The sequence below is a fragment of the Grus americana genome, chromosome 10 (assembly GCF_028858705.1).
Source record: "Grus americana isolate bGruAme1 chromosome 10, bGruAme1.mat, whole genome shotgun sequence".
Classification (NCBI taxonomy): domain Eukaryota; kingdom Metazoa; phylum Chordata; class Aves; order Gruiformes; family Gruidae; genus Grus; species Grus americana.
In genome coordinates this window covers 13,294,411-13,313,584 of record NC_072861.1, presented here as the reverse complement: position 1 = coordinate 13,313,584, position 19,174 = coordinate 13,294,411, and the positions used below count along the sequence as shown (strand labels likewise).

The window sequence follows — 19,174 nt, the reverse complement described above, 5'->3', positions numbered from 1 at the left end:
TAGGGCCCAGCCCTGAAACAGTAAGATCCACAGCCTGGTGAGGTCTGCCAAGAACGGGAAAGCAATAGGTAACAGATCATAGAGTGGCGCAGGGGTGGGGAGGGGAAGCTTTGGACTGGTTCCTTTGCTAATCCAGTCACAACCAAAGCAAAGTCCATGTTGCCAGGCCAGGGGAGCAACGGGAGGAGTCCAACGCTACCGCGAAGCAAGTCTGGAGCTCAAACATCCATGGACCTTGGAACCGCTTGCAAAATCCTTTAGTGCTGTGAACTCTATTTACCATACTGAGAAGCACGGTCTTTGAACCTGTTCACACCTTGTCTAGCCTTCCTGCAATCGGTGCCAGGACTGACTTGCCATCGTAGGTGTGTGTCCATGCCCACAGTGTGAAACAGTGCATCTGCTAGCACAGATGTCTCCCTTCCCCTCCCACTGCCTGAGCTGTTTCAACTCAGCTTTGAGTTGTTCATACTAGGACACAACAAATACACAAACCCAAACTTTCCCTTGAAGGAGATGACTTTTTCTAAGGAGACCCAAGAGTATGAAACAGAGGGAATCAATGCTGTGAAGGACCAGGCCTTTCATAGAGCAGGCAGGAGCAGACAGACCTGGAGGGCTCCTGTCCCTGCTCCCGCAGACCTTGCCCTCTGCAGGGCAGGTGAAGGTTAGGCTCTGCTGTAGAACAGGGAGAAGTCAGGCACTGTGCTCTGGGGTAGGACAGTTCACAGGGAGATGATGAGGAGATGTGTCAGGAGAGCTCAGTCAGCAGCATCAGGGCAGAGGAGGAAGCAAGCACTCCTCCTGCCCACTGCTGTACTTTTGTTTCCTCTTTTCCTTGCTGTCTGCCTTTTCTCTCCTCACTGCCTCATTTTTCAGTGTTTTCCCTCTTTTCATTTTTTCCTCCCTCACTCTCATAGTCTTATCTCCCTCTGCACTTCCAGCCCTGTTAATTCATTCCCCTTCTCAAACTTCCATTTGTCCTCTTGTTTCCATCAAGCAGAGATGCGTGGAGGCCCTAGCCAGACCTTAGCAGCCAGTGGCAGAGGGCTGTGAGCCTGTCCTAAGGCTGCTCACAGCTTGGTGCCACCCAAGTCCCCGTGGCGAGGGAGACAGGGCAGCATCCGCCTGTGCCCGCCATGGGGGAAGCAGCTGCTCTCCTGTAAACCTGCTGCATTGCACTATTGTAACATTTTGCATGCCTTTGTTTCTGAGCTCCATCACCACAGCCAGGGATCATCCTCGGTCACCCCTCCCCTCCTTCCTGGGGATTTTTTGGGACTCCAGGCAGGGCCCAGCTGAGCCCAGGCAGGAGGATCTACCACAGTCATGTGGGGATTTCTCCTTCTGGTGGATCCTGCTTCCTCCTCCTGACCCACGGCCAGTGACGCTGGCCGATACGTCAGAGATCTATCATCCCCTTCAGTGTGGCTGCCCTGCAGCTCGTAATCCCTGTCCCTGACAGCACACAAAGCCTCCATCGTCAGCAGCAGCCCCTGTGCCAGTTTAGCAGCATGTACAGATTGATGTAAAACTTATGGTCTCTACGTCAGTAGCCACAGTGGACTGTGATGTCCTTAAGCTATAAAAGACCACAATATTTATGCCCTCCCTCTTTAAGCTCAAAACTGAAATCTTCCCAAGAAAAATGCTTCACGGCTCATTATCAAGACCAAGGTCTGTTTTGTGGAAAAGACTATTTTTTATTTATTCTCAGACAACGCTAAAATCCTGAAAGACTTGGCTCTGAAGAAGTCTCCCTCTGGGAAACACAACCTCTGGATAGGGCAGAACATAGACTTTTCCAGTTTCCTCCATAAGTACAAGACATCTGCCCCACTGGACATCAAAGAAAGCCACGGGGACGATAGGAATCTTTACATTGGCAGAAAATGGCACACAGCATATAAACAACATGCAGACTACGATGGGAGCTGGCCTGCTGTGGCTATGTGTGCTATCCATTACTCCCATACATGGCTGTGTGCTGTCTTCATTGTGATTTTGTTACCTTTGCCTCATTTGTATGGATTTATTTAGAAAATTCTATAAAGCAATAAATAAATAAGTATCTAAGGGACCTCAAGAAAACTGCACACAGAATGCCTCATTTACACCACATATTCGTGCTGTCTAATGTATATGATTTGTTGTTAAACCATAGAGATTCTGCAAACTTCTGCTCTGATATTTAATTTGTCCAACAGTGGCTGTTTTGTTGACCTCTGGGGCTCCCTGCAAAGCCTGTTTTCCCAGACTCTCAGAGGGGTGGACTGAGCTGGCTTGAATGAGGAGTGTCACATTTACTGCGGGCTGGGAAAAGATGAGGGCTTTGCTTAGTGCTGACATGTGTCAACTTTAAACCTGTAATAAGTGCATTTTTAGAAACAGAATTGTCTGCGTGCTTTTGTCTGGAGCTGACTGCGTTGTGTTGCCTGGACGGAGGAGGCACAAGAAGATTGTGAGGTCACATAAAACTGGATTATGACAGTGAATCAACGGGGCTTTAGGAATAAGCTAATTAGAAAGTAACAATCTGCATGTACACACACATCTTGCTAACTGGTGAATATGTGAAAGAAAGGATCGAGAAAATACATGGCAGCTAAACGGGACTTGAGACAGAAAGACCCTTCCCCTCAAGGACAAGAAAGGATAAATGTGGCAGATATGGTTGATAAGAGAAGACCCGTCCCACTGTACTGCAGATGTCCCTCACACGAACAGTGTGGTTGGGCTCATCTGAAGTTCAGGAGAGCTGACAGACCTCAGTCACCTCAGACCCCAAGAACAGCCACCATCATGGCAAGAGGTCTCAGAAATCTGTGTGATTTCAGATGCGATTCCCATGAGAGGATGCTGCCCCATTGAGCAGATGAGATTTCACATTGGTAAGGGATAACTTTTGAGCTAGGGATCCATCACAAGCTCCAGAGAGCCACTGGCACCATGAATTCCTGAGTGGAACATGCCGACCAATTAAAGACAAAGAGGAAAAGGATTACATCTCTGCACAAATATCCTAGCCAGGGAGCTCCACCCAGATTTCTCTGAGTCTTCTGACATCCATGGTGTTTATACCCTGGCTTTGGCTTTTTCCACAAGGCTACCAAGGTCACCCCTCAGACAGACATTGCCTTTGAAGTGGTGTACAATAAACTGTGTAATATTGTCCTCCCTCAATAAAAAAATGAAAAAGAAGGACAAGAGATCCTTAAAACACATTATTAGACCTTAGAAAAAAATTATTTAATGCTACAAAGGGAGGCTTCTTAGCATACAGAGCAGCTCTAATAGTATGTTCCTACACACAACAAAACCTGAAGCACAGGTGAAAAACAACAGAGCTAACATGCAGTATAATTAAGCAACAGTAAAATTTAGCACTGGTGAAAGCAGTAAAAACTTTAAATTGACATCCAAGACTAAGTAGCTGAAGTTACCTCCCTAACTGGAGTCAAAGCGTACAGTCGCAGGACTCATATTGCAATAACAAGAATTGTCCCAAGAGGAGATGCAGACTCCTGGCTTTGTACCATTCATAACCCACTTGTGCAGTCTTCTTACGGTTTACAGCGTCAGCCGAGACCCAGGGGTATGCTCACTCCAGGGACCATCTGTTATCCTCTGCACAACAACCACTATTAACTCATTGTCACTGGGAAATTGTTTACTTAATAATACATTGGGTTGGCTGTTCTTCCTGCAGAAGAAAGCTGTTCCATAAACATAAGTACGTATTTCCAAACCTCCACATTCGACACTTGCTTCTCTGCCTATTTCAAATTCTTCATTTTTAAAATCTCTTCTTGTGATACAGACTTTTATGAAGAAACAGTTTATTCAATAGTTAGTTTGTGGTCTTGAATAGCCCTGATTAATAAAAAGATCAGATTAGTGTTTCCCAAACTACTTCTCAAAGCGTAGAAGGAAAATAAAAAAGTTCCCATGCTATTCCAATGACCGGGTAGACCTGCTTTCATTTTAATGGCAGTTTTACTCCCCACCTTCCTCCCCATAAGGTTATTTACTATATGTTTGTTACAGATTGGGGTCCTTGATCCTGCAAGCACTTGGGCACCGAGTAGCACACTTTATCTCAGCAGGACTCACTCAGAGATACAAGTCTGCAGAGATCAGGGCCATAGCTATATTTCTGAATGCCACTGGAGTATAAAGACTGCAAAACCAAAAAGACAGAGTGTCAACAAAACCTCAGGGTAGAGCAGCTCCCTGGCTGTTGACTCAACTGATTATAAATGATGCAATCGTGACATTTCCATTACTTTATGGCAGCACTTATAACTGGAAGGACATAGTGGCAAAACCAGATATAACGTAAGCCATGTTCCTCAGCACCCCTTTAAAAAACAAAACAAAGCCAAATAAACAATTCGAGACAAAATAATAATCTGAGCTGACTTTGCAGTATTTGACTTGCTTTCAAAACCATTTTGTGTTTTTAGAAAATACTGCGGGTTCTGTACTCTCTGTGGTATTTCCAGCGGACACAGCTCTTCCTGTGGTATTAGACCTGGCACTGCCACAAGAACTTTGCCCCTGATTGTCTCAATGAAAACACCACAAAAAGGAACACTTTCCATGACTGGCTGAAAACATCTAAAATATACATATGTCCAGGGATGCATTTATATATATAATTAGGAAGGGGAAAAAGAAGAGAAAAGTCTGGAAAACAGATGAAAATGCAGTGAATGATTTTACCAAAAGAAGAAGAAAAGACAACAAGGATTTGGGGAAGGATTTTTGTTCGTTTGTTTGTTTGTTTGTTTTTTGAGAGATTCCAGTCAGGCTCAAAAGCTTTGCTCGTTTTTAGCTGGTGGATTTGAGCCAGAGCCTTTCCTTGGCTCTGACTCAACTCTACTCTATAGCTTTGATTCACTGAAATCTCAGCCTCAGCTGGGGGAAGGGAGACGTGTCGGTGCTGCTCCGGCAAGGGGCAGGCAGGAATCGGAGGCGCCAGCTCACCCACCTCCGTCCCTCTCCCTCCGGCGGTGGCACCAGGTCCCTTGTTCCTGGAACCCACTCAACTATCCTTCTTTCCAGACAGAGTTACCGGATCATCTAGCCTCACCACATCTTTTTTGATGTGCGAAAGCAGAGTCGAAGGGAATGAAGTAGATTATATATAGATTATTACATGGGCTTCAAACGGGTTCCGATAATGTCACACTCCTCCGGGTGCTGGTGAGGATGCCCTGCAGCCACGAGACAGATACCTTCCACACACTGGCAAGGAGCAGAGTACTCACACACGTTTCCAGACTAGAGGTTGGCTTTTTCTGTCAAGTACAAAACAGTGCTTGGCAGCACCAGGTTCCCAGCACAGCCTTGGCAAAGTGCCCCAACCCTCCCCAAGAGGGGCCAGCTCCGTGGGTCAGTGGGTCTCCACTCGTGTGCGCGTGTTCTGCCACGGCCCTCTCCACTGAGGCTCCCAGCACAAAACCAGCAGGGCGGTGGTGGGTAACCTGCCTTCTAGGAACTCCTCTGGGTCCATTGGCTTATTACACATTACTCTAACGAGCTAGAAGATGACAGTGACTTTGCAGCACAGTTGGATCTAGACTGATGATCTAAAGTCTGCAGCTTTCATTCAACTGTTTAGTTATCCAAGTCACACAATTCCCTCTGTGAGCTCAAAAAAATACATTCTAGAAAAAGAAAATTGTAAAGGTAAGCAGGTCAGGCTTAGACAGACATGTACCCTCTGGGGCACGTGGCAGGGATGCGAGGAGAGACATAGAGTTAATTGCAAATTGCTGCCATTGCCATATTAGTAATGCAACATAAATGTTGTCAAGTAACAAGCTTTATGGGAACAGACTCTGGTTTCTCTAACAATGCCAGAAAGTGGCATTGTGGCTAACGGCTGTAAATTAAGCATTGTCAGGGTTGATAGAAATGTGCCAAGATCTGTCAGCTGTACCTAGCAGGGGAAACGGGCTGTATTTAAGACCAGGCTAGTTCTGCAAGTATGGCTGACCGCTGCTTGGGATGCCATAGAGGAAAGAGAGCAGGAGGCAAAAAAATACAGCTCCGTGGTCAAAGCACACACGTACAGTCTCAGGCCGACTCTGCCTGCAGGAGCCCTGGAGAGCTCTTCCTCCAAGTCAGAGTAGCTAAAACGTAACACTGCTTGACCAAGTATTTTCCTCATTTTGGTGCAAACAGAGGCCAAGGTCTTTAACCACATGGAGATCTTTTCCTGCAATGGTACTCTTCATTAAGGAAACCTCTTTTTTTCCCTTATGCTCCAGCGCTGCATAAAAAGCATAAAGGTACAAGTTGTGGGCATTAGGCATGTCTTGTTTCCTTCAACAGAAGTAAATTAGAGATTTTTTCAGATTCGTTTCTGACTGCATAAATGGTTGAGCTAGCTCCATTTTGCTGTGCTCTGCAGTAATTAGTATCATGACTCCAAAATGCCAATTTAAAGCTTCTCAATCAAAAAGTCTTGAAGAAGATGAGACTCAGATATTCTGCTTTCTGGTATTTATATACCTCTGGTATTTATATATCCTCATCCAAAATGAATCTATTCTTAACACAGAGCCATGTGGTAATGGCAAAGAAATACAGACCCTTTCACCCCAAGCAAGGGATTTCATCAGAGTAAGTATTATCCCTGAACCAACAGTAAACTTGGTTTTGTGCTGCTGTAGGGTTCCTGGTGTGGGACCTTCCCCAGACCCCCCAGCCAGGCTCCTTTCTCTAGTTTTAAGCCAGCAGTACAGAGCCATCCCTCTCCCGCAGATGAAGAAGTTCTAGAAGTGTCTGTGTAAAACACCAGCCAGTAAAAATAGATTCTAACAAGCGAAAAATGCAACACTGAGATTAGAGAGTTGCAAAATGGTGAGAGACCATCACTCCAGAGGGGTAGCTAAGCAACAACTGCTTTGTTTTGTTTTGAAATCTATATGAGGAATAAAAATACCACCAAGCATAGAGTCAGCCCAGAAAAAATACTCCCTCCTCTGAAGAAGAGCTGGGGCAGTGTCAACTAGTCTAGTTGCATGCAGTGCATGAAAAAGCGTCATCTTGGTTTTAAACCTGCCATCTCAAAGCTGCTTTTGACAACCTTGCAACTGACTGTTCAGTGCCTCAGATAATGATGAGATGGCTTTATTGAGGTTTTTATTGATGGTTTTATTTGAAAACAATGTATTGAAGGTAGGCATGCTATTCTTGAATAACCTGATACTAAGTCTGAAAGCCTAGCGTTTGCTTGCTAACAGAAATAAAGCCTCCCTTGGAAGCGATATTAGCTTATATGCACTGAGTGGCTTAACCAAAGGCAGAGAGTCAATTAACCTAATGAGCACTCCATTAAAACCCTATTAAACCAGGAAGTTCCAAATACCTGTCAAAGGGAACACTGCCCTTTCCAAAGCCAAATATACTCTTAAATTCATGAAAAGCCAAAATAAATCAGTCCCCAAGTAAATTCTGCTGGATGAACTCTAAAATGCAGGCTGAGATAGGATGACACTTACAGTATCATACAAAAAAAAAAAAAAAAAAAAAAAGTGCTGTATAACTGTTTAAGACAGTACTGAAAACTTTTACCATTCCAAAGGACAGACTCTTCCCCAACAGTTAGCAAGTCCAAGACAAGGCACTGGGCACCATCAGAGCAGTGCCCAGCTCCATGCTCCTTGAGCCCTGACCTCTTTAAATGCTGATTAGAATGACAAGGGACACAGGGAAAGTGTGCAGCTCTAAGCAAAAGCATACTAAGTCCTTGCCAGTCCAAGTAGGACTCATTTCTACTATTAAAACCAAAGAGCAACAACTTGAGAAGGAAGACGAATCCTAAGGAATGAAGATGCTTTATAGTTTGGAAGAAGAAATAACCAAGCAATCTGCTGCTGCTGTGCTAGCCCTATGGGACTCCTCTGCCCTGCACCTACAGGGCAAGTCGGAGGAGCCAGGATGGGCAGCAGTGAGCAAGCTACCGGCTGGAACAGCCACATCACCAGCCAGGAGCCACAACACATCTGCTGTCATGTGGCTGCAAGAGCAAGTTCTCTTACAGAGGAGAAGAACACTCAGCAAAAGATAACACACAGAAGAAAGCAGGTTTAGCCTACTAAACTGAAATTCCTGGATCTCTACTGATGTTGAGTTAGATGACCAATACAGTGGATTTTGAGGTAGCTTCATAATCAAATAATTACTAGGCTGAAATTTTCTTTACTGAACCAATACAGGGACAATCTTTAAAGGTGTTTAAGCACATAAAGGCAGAGGGGTGCCTCATAACATCCAAGCAATTTGCTCCTGCACAAGATAGGCTCACCGAAAATCCCAGTTGGTGCCCATATGCATTTTGGGAATCTGTAATAAACCTGTCCTTTAATCCCTCAAATGTTTGCTTTCAGGCATTTACTGAAATTCTTATCACTGGAACGCTTCAAATATCATGATGTGATATAAGGATATCCGAAACCTGAATGAGCTTAGTTCTTCTCCCACTTTCTTTTTATGTGGATATAACTTTATCAGTATCACTGGAAAAAAAGGAACCTGTCCCAACATTTATAAATAGTACTCTTCTTTTGTCATACGAGCAGAAAAATATGACATATTCTGTTAACATTTATAAACACATTTTATCCAAATCACAGAATAAGGTTCCAGCAGACTGACAAAGAAAACTCCGTTCTATACCAATGCAGTATGCAATGTCACCCCTGTCCTACTGAAGCAACAGTGAAAGGTTGGAGGTGGGACTCCTCCACAGCAGACACAGAGGGTGTGCAGGGATTGCAGAGGGTTGCCCAGTTCCTGGTAACTCCTTGCACACCAGGAGAGGTGGAGGTAGAGAACTCTCCAGTGAATGAGCTGTAAGGGCTGGGAGGGAAATGTGTCTGAGGAGGAAAATTCTGAACAACCAGCTACTGAAGACACCTCTCTACATCAAACCCCTGGTAGGGATGTACAGTGTGTAGTTTGGTTAAAGCAGGATAGAAACTTTTCCTCTTTCCAAGGTTCAGGTCTGTTTCTTACAGCAATCCCTCTGATTTTGAAGGGATTTGGACTGGATCCTAAGTGATTTGTATCGCACATATTTCTAAGAACTTCAGCCTGTCTTTAAGAAAGCAGAATCTATGTTTGAGCACCTTAAGAGGTCTTGTCATAATTGGATTTTTCCAGTGAAGACAAACTTTCTGCACCCGTGGCACAGCAGACCATCAAGTCGCTGCTGTTGCTCATGTTGGTTAGACTGAAAGTAGTGGAAGACGACACAGTTAAAATGAAATTACAATATCATTGTGATGAGTCCAAACAAGCAGCCATTGGGGCTATGCCCATCTCATTCCAACAGATGGAGACAGAGACCTTTGGGTTTAAGCACCAAGCCTCAATCTCAAAATCTACAAATTTAAGTATTCCCCTAGTTTATCCATGCACATTCCCAACAGTTTTAGAATCTCATGTAACCTTCTACCAGAGGAACAACAATAAGGGAAATAGATCAGTTTACATGATTATGTATAGAAATAAAATGGAAGAGTAAAGTAAAAAAACCCAAACCCCTCTTTTTTTCCTCTCCTATACACGATTACATCCAGTTAGAGTCCAAAAAGCAGTGTCAGGACGAGAAGGAATAGCTTTTCTTAAATTGTATTTAACCAGCTCAAGTAATAATATTCTCTTGAGTTCTGGGAAACAGTCTGATAGTTGGAGGGAAAAACACAGGTCAAATATTTTCATTGTTTATCATAATCGTACTTTAAAGGTTTGGATACTCTTTGCGCGTCATAACTGCTGACTAAGCAACTGAAGCCAGTGAGGGCTCTGAGGTGCTCTGTACTTAAGAAGAGCACGTCACAGCCCCAGAATATGCTCGGTTCCCAAAAATAACCTAGGGAAGTTGTGTCTTTGCATTTCAACAAACCATGGAAATGTCCTGTTGACATTGCCTGCTTATGGACTCCAAGGAGACTGTCTTTCTCAGCAATGCAGAATTCAGAAGAAACCATTTGTCTGGGCCATGTAAGGTTACTGAACTCAAGAAACCTTTCAAAATACATTTGTCCGATACATTTGTTTAATACAGCCCCCTCTCCTTTTCTGGGAATACATAGCAAATGTACTATGATTTGAGCCATGACATCTCCCCATCTTACCTCTATTTTAAAGTCATCTGTCTAACCATTTTCTGAGGAGGTGCAATTCACTCTTACTGCAACATGTACTTTTTTCCCCTCAATATGCTCTTTATGCTTCCAGCTCATGACAGTCACTGTAGCAGTTGGCACTCTTTCCTCCCTTCAAGCTCAAGTGTTTCACCTTCAGGAAACATCCCAGCTCCTCTAGCCAACAGGATAAGAAACCTGAGTTGGTTTCTGTACTTGGTTTTACTGAAAAAAATGACAACACTGCCAAGTTTCTAGGCTGACCTTTTGAATCTCAAATCTAGTACTGTATGTATATACTACATACTTCTGACCTATACAATAACCTGTAACATAAAGAAACAAACAATAGAGACAGTTCTCCTTTGATACATGTATTGCTTCGCCTTCTGAATATTTGCTGGATTTCATCTGAAAATGGCAGAGTTAAATAAAACAAACAAACGAAAACTGGTTTTGACTATTTAAGGCAGGAGGACCCTGCTTAAAAGATAAAAGCAAAAAACTTACAGGTGTTTACCATATCAGTTTTACAAACAACTTGCAAGGCTAGACAATAAATTCAGTGCCTACATATGCCCTGTCTCTCTTTTCAATAGCTCCAAGCTCTGCACCTTCCTGGCTGCTAAAACTCTTCATTACTGCTTCCCCATCTTGACTGTGCCAGCTTTTCTTTGTCCAGCTTCCTTACCTCCAGACCCTTCTCCTCCACTCTGCCCTAAAGTGAGCTGCTACAATCTTCCCTGAATTTCTCCAGTGGTTTCCTGTTATTACTGCAAACTCAAAAAGCTTCTTCCTCACTTAAGAGTACTCTATATGTTTTTCACATCATCTACATCTTTGCTGCCCTCCAGCTCCTCCCATACCACTGTCCCCGCTATTATTTTCTCAGCTTTCTAGCTTGCCCTCACACCCAGAGCAGCTGCCTACTTCTCTTCAGCCACCTTTGCCTCCTAGCCTCATCGGCAGGTCAGTTTGTGCAAGACCTCTTTTTTTTTTCTTTTTGGTCTTTACTCATTAACCACTAATACTCTAATTCTCCCCTAAAGTATTTCTCCATAGTTTGATTTTTGCCTCTCTCTATATTAACTTCTAACCTCTTCAACACAAGAATCTTATCTTGCTGTTTGCTTCCTGAGCATAATTTCAACATTTTTTCACAGGGAATAAGAGGTTAGAACAAATAACCCAAATGCTGTAGGAGTTTCTTGAAGGTAAAGGTACTGAATCCAATGGGGAGTTCAAATTTTATATTAGAACATACAAGCAGTTCAAAAGTAAACCCAGAAGCTACTCTGTAAAGGCAATCACTAATGTAGTTACACAGTTATAAGAACAAATTGTGTGTGCAGAAGATTTTATTTAATTGTAAGCAAATCAAAGATGCACATCTCGTATATTTATTAGTCGGCACGGCTGTGCTGTGGTTTTTTGCTCAGGTGGAAATGGCACAGCTCTAGATGGGCCCATGAGACAGCTCCACCTCCTCAACAAATGAGTGTTGCCACCCTTGAAGCTGACCACGTTACTGGGAAAAGAAAGGATATACTTTAGTAGCTTCAGTGTAAAAGTAGCTCCTTATTTTCAATGTCTAACCCTAAAGTGCTGTTTCATTTGGCAAATGTTACTCAATTTGATGCTCCTTTTATGGAGTGACCACTTCCAAACCGCTTACTGTCATACACCAAAAACGGCCTGAGCAAGATTCATCACTGTCATGAAGAAAGATACTTAGCCTGGAAGCTCACTCTATTGTCCTTCTCCGGCAACTGTCTAGTTGTTAACCAGACTATGATTTCACTTGCAAGTCTTTCTTACTTCTGAAAGTTTAGGTGAAAACTGAAGCTGCAGAGGTTAACAAAAGCTCAGCTCTGCGCTTCACTAGGGACAGTTGCAGCTGGTCTGAACCTGCACTTGTTCTACTGCAGTTGAAGGAGTGATGACAGTTCACCAAGGCTGAGGCTTTGCCTCCAAAGATGCATACGGGCTTTATTCTGCACTTTATTTCATTCCAGAAGTGCTGATTTAAGCAAATCACCCAAAGCACAGTTGTCACCTCTGAAGGGACAGATCCAACACGAAAACAATCAAAGCCAAGACTAAAACCATATGACCAATCCCCTGCCAAACAGACCCAGCAAAGATTATGCACAGCAACACCGTACAATATGCAAGACAATAAGCATGATGCAGCATGCTGAAGAACTTACTACAATGCATTAATAGGATGTAATGTGCTAACTTCAAAAACCCTCTAGAAGAATGAATCATAATCGGCTCCATGCAATCATTCACGTACAGAGACTACAGCAATATTAAGCTTTTATAAACCCTTTGAAAATATCCAGAAAGCAACTCGGGCAATATTTGAGTAGAGCTACAAAGTGTAGAATCAGTTAAGTAGTACCAGGCTGTCACACACGCACAATAAAGACTCTGAAAATATGCTCACAGACAACTTTTTAGAAAGATGACAAAGATCAAAACAAGCACTTTGTGTTTTATTCAAGTAAAGGATAAATAGATATCAAATTGTACACGTTAGGAACACTAATGTCCAAATTCATCTGTTTTTTCCTGCTCATAAAATACCCTGCTGTTTCTGCACAGGAGAGAATAGATAGAAACAGCATTACGTACGTCCAGAGGCCCAACACTGTACGTTGAGGCCGGAAAGATGAAAAGAGAATCGTCCATCCCTCCACTGCTCACTCAACAGACTGTCAGTCCCTGGCTTCCTGACAAACTCCAGAATGACAGCAAAATATAGCCACGATCTGTCACCCCGTGCTGAAACGCACCCTGTGTCCCATGCAGACCATAATGCGGACGCTCTCTAACACAGACGTCATACAATTGTGTAGGTTGGAAGAGACCTTTAAGATCATTGAGTCCAACCATAAACCTAACGGTGCCAAGTCCGCCACTAAACCATGTCCCTAAGTGCCACGTCTATGGGTCTTTTAAACACCTCCAGGGATGGTGACTCCCCCGCTTCCCCGGGCAGCCTGTTCACAGGCTCCAAATGCACCAGAGGTAGGCTACGGCAGCCCGGACCCCAGGCAGCGCCGGACTGCTCGGTCCTGAGCCTCACTGCACCTTCAGCTTCCAAACCACTTATTGTCACACACACATGTCCCACAGACACCGGGGTACAGAATATACCCTCATATATTTGTGTAACACACACACCATGCCAACGACTAAGCAGGCATGAAGCGGAGCACGTTTGATTTTTGCAGTAAGAAAAGTGAGCTTAAAAAAGTAAGAAAAAAAAGAGTAGTTGGGGAGCTGAGGAAGCCAGGGTTCAAGTTCCTGGTCTACCACAGAGTTTCTGTGTGACCCCGGTCGAGTTTATTCCCCGTACGCCTGAGCAATAGCTCCGTGGGTGGCGCAGAGGAGAAATACATTAAAGACTGGGAGGTATCTGGATACAGGAATACCCAAGAGCTCCAGGACTGGCATATTTATACATACAGAAACCACTCAGAGACAATAATTCAGAAAGTGGTAAGTTACAAAGTAATAAATGCATTAATCTTGACAGCAAATGTTGAAATAAGCATAAAAGGGAACGCAAGAACTGTGATGATTTCCCTCCGCTCTCTACATGGTCCTAGAACTCAAGAGAAGGTATTTTCTTATAAATGTAACTTTGGGGTTTTTGTGAGGGATCACAGCTGCCCATAAAACTGATGAGCAGAAACACACCTGTGTGTTTTGTTCTGGCTGACCTGTAACAACTGGAAGCAGCTGCAGAATTGCAGTGTAAATCACGGTCACTTCTGCAGATGCAGCCAGCTTAGTGCGGGCTATCAAATGCTGCTGTAAAACTACAGAGCATGAGTTTAACTTGCTTCTTAATGGAAATACGAGCTGGCTTGTATAACCTCTGCCCAGCAGTTAACAAGAAGTCATCATTAATTGGAGAGAATACAACTCTCATCCGAGAGCTCACTAGCTTTTCTTGGGACGCTTCAGCTGAAAAAGCAAGACAGAGATATTTTACAAATACATACCAAGGGTTTTAACTTTCCACAGCTTTTCTTTTAAATGACCAACATTTGTTTGATGATTACTTTTTAAATGTGAGAGAGATTTTGAGTTTAAATATTGTAATTTGCCATAGCACAAAAACCCCATAAATAACTTGTTTGAAAAGTAAATCCTAACTGAAAAGGGGGACCTTCATTCTTTGAACTGCATTTCCTTTCGCTCGTCCTATTAGGCTGATAGGACAGTTTTAAAAGAAAAATCACAACTGAGAAAAACAGCGTCTGACTAGTTTTTGCACCTTGCAAAACAGTTAAAAGGTTTTTCTGTTAAAATGTATGCTGTGGTGCTAAAGGAAAGGATATTTTCCTTGATATCCTCATCTTTGCTCTTAAGCCAAAGGAACATGATGTTAAATTCTGCGCAAATATAGCACAAACCACAGTCCTTTGTGCGTGTTCTTGAACTGTTTCAAGAAGCCCTAGAGATATCACACATTATCCCATGATTCAAAGCTTTAACCTTGAGGGAAAATACACAAAACAGCTTCAGATTTTTTCCAACTCAATACAGCATTGTAAATACTCTAACAGCTATTTGATAAACACAATAGAAGGGCCTTTAAAGTGAATACATCTCGTTTTCCATGTTTATAGTAAATGTCTCAGTAAAGGCTGTTTTAAAATGAAATAGATCATTAACTACTCCAATATTTTTACTGTGTGTACTTCTCTATGTCGTCTGATTTCATCTGCTTTAATAGAAATCCAGGCATGTCTCCATTTTGAAGAACAGAGTATCACTCTTGTTTACTAAAAAGGTGATTGATAATTTCTAAAACTAAATAAACTTGGGTTTGATCACCTTCACCTGATATAAAGAATATTTTAAACAAACTACATTTGTCCCGAGTACCTGCAATAATTCTATGGGGTAATGAAGTGGAAAATCTCCCATAGCACAAAGAAAGTGGGGTGTACACAAATGCATTTCCTCTGTGCTCATGCAACTTGTACTGGACCATATGGATTTACATTAGTAGCAAACATTCCCTAGCACACAACCTCTTAGTAATGTTTAGTTTGCATTTAGCAAAATATCTGATTTAGTGACAAAGTTTCCAGTGTAAAACTATACCGAGATAACCTGCAAATTGAATTTTAGTGTATTTCTACTCATGGTGCCTCACTTTTTACAAACAATTTAAAAAAATTAAAAAGGTGAAATATCTCCTCTCTTCTTATACTGCTTTCCAATTCAGTCTTATTGGCTAGAAAATAGATCTGATTCTTCAGGAATCTTAAGGAACTTAAATTTCTCAATTTTAATTTCATCGTCATTCAACTCAGGCCAGAAACAGCAAAATAGCAAATCCCCTTTTCCTGCCTTATTCTGCAAACTACCTTTCAGAAGAATTACAGAAGTTGTGGTAAAGACACTACCATCATGCATTTGAAAAAATAACAAAAACTAAAACAGCGATAGTCTGACATCATCATTGCCATCGTATCTCTATGGAACTGTGAATTCTGCGGGACTACTGATGCAGAAAGACGCCACTGTAGAATATTTTTAGACATCTGTTATTCCTGTAAATGTTGGAAGTCAACCTCAAGTTTTAACCTCTTTTTTTGGCAGGAGATATGGGAGCCAAAATACGGTATGACAATAACTTTTAAGAAACAAACTTCTGCATCATTTTTCTGCTACACCAAATAAACATCTACGCTCCACAGGAAGAGGAGCTGGTGATCTCAAAGAACAGGCAAAGCTTTTCTCCCAGCCCAAAGCCTGTCACAGACAGGGTGAAGTCACAGTCTCTTGAGGCCTCCATGCCACAGACCGCGCACTCCAGCCACGCGTAGCCATGTCCAGGCTGGGACAGGAGAAAACACATTTGTTTTGTTGCAAGTCTTCACCAGCTAAGAGATTCTGCTGTACGAAATACAGACCCTCCGGTGGCAAGGAAGGACGGTTGACTACAAAATTTTTTCTCCTGCAACATCAGCCTCCCACACCAGTGGTGTTCCAGCAGAACAAGGAAACTGCCAACCCCTGTTGGTGGGAACACACATGTATTGCAGGAGCGAAGATCTGGTATAACAACTTTGGCTCAACACGACCGGGGAAGAAGCCTGCATAAATACATTATATCTCAGAGCAAGCCAGACATTGCAGAACCACTACTGTATTCATTTCCTCCTAGAAGTATTAATAATTTACCATCTTTTTAAAAAAGCAGCACTGGAGCTGCATCATTGCATTCCGAGCAAATTCTAGGTATTCATACAGTTGTTTGTTTTCCTTTGCCTCTTAGTTCAATCCTGTGTTTCAGCCCCACTGGCCTGCTGTAAATCCCTGAAGATAGCTAGACGGAATGAAACCCAAGATTTTATTAAGCTACAAAAGAAAATAAATTATGCTGAAGCTCATGTGAATATTTAGAAATTTTTCCAAACACGAGGATAAATGCGAAGCTCTCGTGATGAGATACAGGAAAAAACAATTCCATTAAAGGACCACTTATGCCCAGAAAGAACATTCAGAAAGTGATGGGAAAAAAAATAAAGGGGATAACTTAATATCAGGGCCTTAAATACTCCCTGGCCAGTCCACCAGGGACAAGACAGAACTTTCCTGGGAAGCGCTGTCACCTTTTGCACAAATTGAAGTATTTCTGTCTCTCTCAGATCCAAGCTATCTCCTTCTGGGTTGTACAGCTAACACAATCTTCAGTCACAAATGGTAACCAGATGCAGTGCTGGTTTCTAAGCCTGCAAACAAGAAGCCTTGCTACCTCTGCTGCTCTGAGCTGAGCGTGTGGAGGTCTTCGTGTTATCAGTCTGCGGTGGGCTGCCAGATTCATCCCCACCACGGTCCCACTGCCACCGGGAAAGACTTTGCAGCAGGAGAGGCACCCTCCCAGAGCTAAGCATGTGGGTGCATGGGAGGGTGAGAGGCAGAACAGACCGGTCAGTGCGGGGAAGGAGAGAGGCACCAGCCAACACTCTTGTCTGTCCCACTGCAGCCCAGGAAACTGGAAGAAAATGAGGGCAGGGGAGGGAACAGAGCTTAAAGCACTTTATAGCTCAGGAGTGTTTTTAAAAAAGGTGCTGCTAGAAGGATACAGCCATCACCTTAGTGGTTATCTAAACACTTTCTCACATGAAGTAACTACCAAAAAAAGCCAGTGAAGGCTTCTCTTGCACCTCACCAAGCTCCTTCATCCGTTCACCCTGGGAGGCACTAATACACCCCTTGTGATGAAAAGCCATGAGATCTGGTATGTGGCTTTACAGTTCTGATGCTTCCTCTCCACTGCTTGACAAGAAATCCTGAAGAAAACGGCAAAGCTCCCATCAGGCTTTAATGGTGACAGAACTGGGCTCTGAGCCTGGTGTGTGAAGGGTGGCAGTCCTGCAAACAGCAAGAGGAAATGCATGCACCTTAGTGCTCCCCTCACTGCTAAATCCTGCAGAGAAGAGCTGGGGTTCACAAGGCTGGGAACGAACATTGTATAAAGCTTCTCTAGTGCAGACATGATTAAAAGTCTCTCCATGGAGAGAGATTCCTCTAAACTAATTCTTTCCTGTTGCGAGATATTTATTTTTTTTTCTTAGTAGACATCAGAACTATCTCATTTGCAAATACATGTACAAGTCTCCAGAGGGAAGCTTGAACTTATCCTTCAATTACTGAAAGTTTATTATTATTTTCTCATGGAAAAAGTCACAGATGTCTTGTAATCCCTCATGTTCCCATCTTCTAAAGCTGAATGCATCTTGACCCAGAGAAAAGCTTGGGAGCCCACTAAAACAGGAGGCAAAAAGACAATTCTGAAACAATTTACAACATGTTCTTCCAGACTTCAACGTTATGACTCACAATTGGGTGCTGAAAATCCCCTGAGAGTAGTAAGAAATCTATACGTTCACTTGATGAACTTTCTAGAGCAAGAATGGGCTGTTTCTGTGTTTTGTGAAGTGAAGCAAAATATTTTGTGTCAACAGAGCTAACCCTCCCGGTATCTTGGTATGACTGCCCAGTCTGGGATACTGACCCTCTCAGCACCTTCATATTTTGGAATCAAAATACCTCTACATTTTTAGGGGATGAAAAGGGAAAGGGTAAAGTTTGGAAGGCCAGCAGTCTGCCAAAAAAAATTAAGCAGGATTTTAGCCTGTTCTGTAGAGTGTCTTGTGTGTTTTCTTAGGGCCTTATCCAAAGCCCGTTGAAACCAATGCGAATCCCTCCAGGCCTAGGTTTTAGCCTTTACACTACTGTATACATTTTTATCACTAACTACAAATATATTCTTATAACATCTATGGGCAAAATGGCCGTGAGACGCTCTGATACATAAAATATACCCACAACAGTTCTGCTATAAGACTCTTCCAAGTTTGTTTTCCTGACTTCTATGTGGTTGTGTTCAATGCCTTCATTAAGGAAGCAAAGAAAATTCTTGCTTTCTGTCTCATAAAATGATTTGAGAGAGAAATTAAGAAACAATGACTGATAGGATTACAGTTAATCACTAAATTTGGTCATGCCAATCATATTCTGTACCTAGATGGCAAATGATTTTGCTCACCTTACCATAAACCAGCTCGTTAATCCCATCAGCTGCACTGGTGTCCTAGAGCTACTGCCTTGCTCCGGAATGTAAGGGCCAAGGCAGGCACCACCTCGCAGAGCAGGCGTCTCCTGCCTACACGCTGCGAGATGGCTGGCTGCAGGTATCACAAACCAGTTCAAAGACCTGACCCTTACAGAAAACAGGCAAAGACACCTGAGAATATGGGCTGTTGTTGTATTTCTGTATTCAAAGACTGCCCTCCTCTTGGGGCAATCCACAGACCAGGGTACAAACTGGAACCTCACACTAAGAAAGATTACTTCATTCTGTGCATTGATTTTAAGAAAATCTATGATTTAATTGTTTTGGAAATGCACAGCAGACTCACATAAGCTGCGTTTTTTGGATCTCAGTTGGTACACCCTGCAGAAGAGGTGAA

The 19,174-nt window shown here is 42.9% G+C and overlaps 1 protein-coding gene across 5 annotated transcripts in view; it reads right to left on the bottom strand.

The window, feature by feature from the left end:
- The window catches only part of PDE8A (phosphodiesterase 8A), a 156,514-nt gene that overhangs the window by 71,121 nt on the left and 66,219 nt on the right, over window positions 1-19,174 (bottom strand). The gene's annotated exons all lie outside the window — the stretch shown is intronic.